The 3,037-nt window shown below is 42.7% G+C and overlaps 1 protein-coding gene across 2 annotated transcripts in view; it reads left to right on the forward strand.

The window, feature by feature from the left end:
* The window catches only part of FTSJ1 (FtsJ RNA methyltransferase homolog 1), a 6,591-nt gene extending 3,807 nt beyond the window's left edge, over positions 1-2,784 (forward strand). Inside the window, exon 8 of one of the 2 annotated variants that reach the window (XM_023519043.1) lies at positions 2,159-2,784. The gene's annotated coding sequence lies outside the window, so the exon portion shown is untranslated. The remainder of the gene's footprint in view (positions 1-2,158) is intronic. The other variant, XM_023519044.1, reaches the window with a different exon arrangement.
* The last annotated feature ends 253 nt before the right edge of the window (positions 2,785-3,037 follow it).

Below are 3,037 nucleotides of genomic sequence, written 5' to 3' on the forward strand. Positions count from 1 at the left end.
TTGTTTGGCGGACCCGGGCTGGGGATTCGAACCCGCCACCTTGGGTGTATGTGGCTGGCGCCTTAGCCGCTTGAGCCACAGGTGCCAAGCCAGCACATTTTCTAGAATGAGTTCTCAAACTTAATTGTCCAACCTTGTAAATTATATATATATATATATGTAACAATACAGGATATGAAAAATTTTCAAGAAAATAAAGCAGGGCTCAGCACCTGTAGCTCAGTAAGTAGGGTGCCAGCCACATTTATAGAAGCTGGCAGGTTCGAGCCTGGCCCAGGCCTGGTAAACAACAATGACAACTGCAACCAAAAAATAGCCAGGCATTGTGGTAGATGCCTGTGGTCCCAGCTGCTTGGGAGGTTGAGGCAGGAGAATAGCTTAAGCCCAAGAGTTTGAGGTTGCTATGAGCCGTGATGCCACAGCATTCTACCAAGGGCAACATAGTGAGACTCTGTCTCAAAAGAAAGAAAGAAAGTAAAGCAGGGTGAAGAGAATCAGGAATTCTAGGCATGGCAGTTTGCACTTTTCAAAAAGAAGTTGTCATGGAAGGCCTCACTAAGGTTATATTTGAGCAAAGACCTGAAGGCGCTGAGGGAGAGAACCCATGTGTTTATCTGGGGGAAGAGCATTTAGGGCAGGGAAGCAGCAGAGTCTGAAAGGTGAGACTGCACCTGGTATGGGAGGAAACGCAAGGGGGCCAGTTTATATATACCTGAATGGGCTAACACTAAAACATTAGAGGACACCCCTTTCTGACAGTGTCCAAAGATATGTTTAGGCCAGGTGCAGTGCCTCACACCTGTAATCATAGCACTCTGGGAGGCCAAGGCAGGGGGATTGCTTGAGCTCAGGTGAAAAACCAACCAGGTGTTATAGCAGGCACCTGTAGCCCCAGATACTTGGGAGGCTGAGGCAAGAGGATGACTTGAGCCCAAGAGTTTGAGGTTGTTGTTAGCTGTGATGCCACAGCACTATCCAGGATGACAGTGAGACTGTCTCTAAAGGAAAACAAAAATGAAAAATTTTAAAAATTAAAACAGCAAATCACAGTGGGAAAAGATATTTACAATCCCTATACATAGTGTTTGTAATATTTTTTAAAAAGTCCTATAAATCATAAGGAAAAAAAACATGAGAATGGCAAATAAGCACATAAAAAGCTGCTCTCATCAGGGAAATGCAAGCTAAAAGTAAAAAGACTGGTAACACTAAGTGTTTGGAAGGATATACAACAATTGCAACTATTGTACATGCTGCTAGGAGCATAAAATGGTGCAGCTGCTGTCTAAAACTATCAGGTAGGGTTTACTGCATGTATGCCAATTCCACTCCTAAGAAATGAGTACTAGAATGTTCCTAGCAGCACTATTTGTGGTACTTTTTTTTTTTTTTTTTTTTTTAGAGAGAGAGAGTCTCACTCAGTTGCCCTGGGGTTGAGTACAGTGGTATCACAGCTCAACCTCAAACTCCTAGGCTCAAGTGATCCTCTTGCCTCAACCTCCTCAAACTCCTAGGCTCAAGTGATCCTCTTGCCTCAACCTCCTGCGTAGCTGGGCTACAGGCACCTGCCATAACACCCAGCTAGTTTTTCAGTTGAAGCAGGTCTCACTCTTCCTTAGGCTGGTCTCGAACTTCTGAGCTCTGGTGATCCACCCGCCTCGGCCTCCCAAAGTGCTAGGGTTACAGGCATAAGCCACCATTCCCGGCCTGCAGTACCTTCATTAAATCATAGTGCGTAGTATATTCACAGTGGAGAGACACACAGCAATGAGAATGAACAGCCTATAGTTACATAAGAACACCTAATGGAGGAGGTTCTTATAAAGAGAACCTGGCTCAGAGAAAGCCAGGGGGAAACTGTGGGCTCTTATGGGACAGAAATTATCTAAGGGGGCAGATTTTCCCCAGTCTCTCACTCACCCAGATTTCCCCCACCCCCCAGTCACTCACTAAGCTGAACATCATATATATGGTTTATGTATCATGTCATCATATATATGTTTTACACATTTTTCTTTCGATATGTTACGGTTCACAGTAAAAGTAGGGGAAAGGTCACAAAAATGTTAGCCACGTGTTGAACAGTGATTATAGTACAAGAAAATGGGAACATATATTTTTGTTTTAAAACTTCCTTTTTCTTTGACCTTTTGGTTAGCTGGCATGCTGATAGAACTCAGAAACTGCTCGCTATCAGGAAAACCGGAACTTGAGTTGATGAACTTGTTTTCAGATATCTCATCAATGGGGCCTGAATGAACAAGCCCTGAATAGGAATCTGCATCAATCATGAAGACAATAAGGAAAGAAACACACCGCAGAAATCTGTCTGTGCTGCAATAGGAATTCTTGAGTGAGGTCTTACCTCTTCTCTAAACCTCATCAGGGATGTCCTGATTATGTCCAGAATTTCCCCTGAAAGCGGAGGTTCTTAACCTGTATAGAAATCAGGGGTATCCATGAACTTGATGAAGGAAAAATGTTACATGTTTATTTTAACTAATATAACAGAAATGTAGCCTTACTCCCAGTTATAAATGCTGGCAACTAATGGCAATAGGAAAAGCGGTACTTGCAACTTTCCCACCAATACTGTTACTTTTTATGCTACATTACAATTGTCACAGGCATCTTGAAATACTATTCACATTCATCACCACTTGAAATGATAGCAGATCTTATAATTTGATGTACTAATAAATTGACCCGTATTGTACTACATCTCTGTTTTGTTTCAGCTTAATATGTGGTGATAATTGTATTTCAGTGTAATTGGCTCCATTGCAATCCTGTGTATTTCTGTGCGTGCATGCGCACATGTGTACTTTTTTTTTTTTTTGAGACTGAGTCTCACTATGTTGCCCTCAGTAGAGTGCTGTGGCATCACAGCTCACAGCAACCTCAAACTCTTGGATTTAAGTGGTTCTCTTGCCTCAGCCTCCCATGTAGCTGGGACTACAGGTGTTCACCACAACGCCCAGCTATTTTTTTGTTGCTGTTGTCATTGTTTTATTAGGTCCAGTCCACGTTTGAACCC

Source organism: Otolemur garnettii, unplaced genomic scaffold (assembly GCF_000181295.1).
Source record: "Otolemur garnettii isolate 467f Iridium unplaced genomic scaffold, OtoGar3 scaffold00153, whole genome shotgun sequence".
NCBI lineage: Eukaryota > Metazoa > Chordata > Mammalia > Primates > Galagidae > Otolemur > Otolemur garnettii.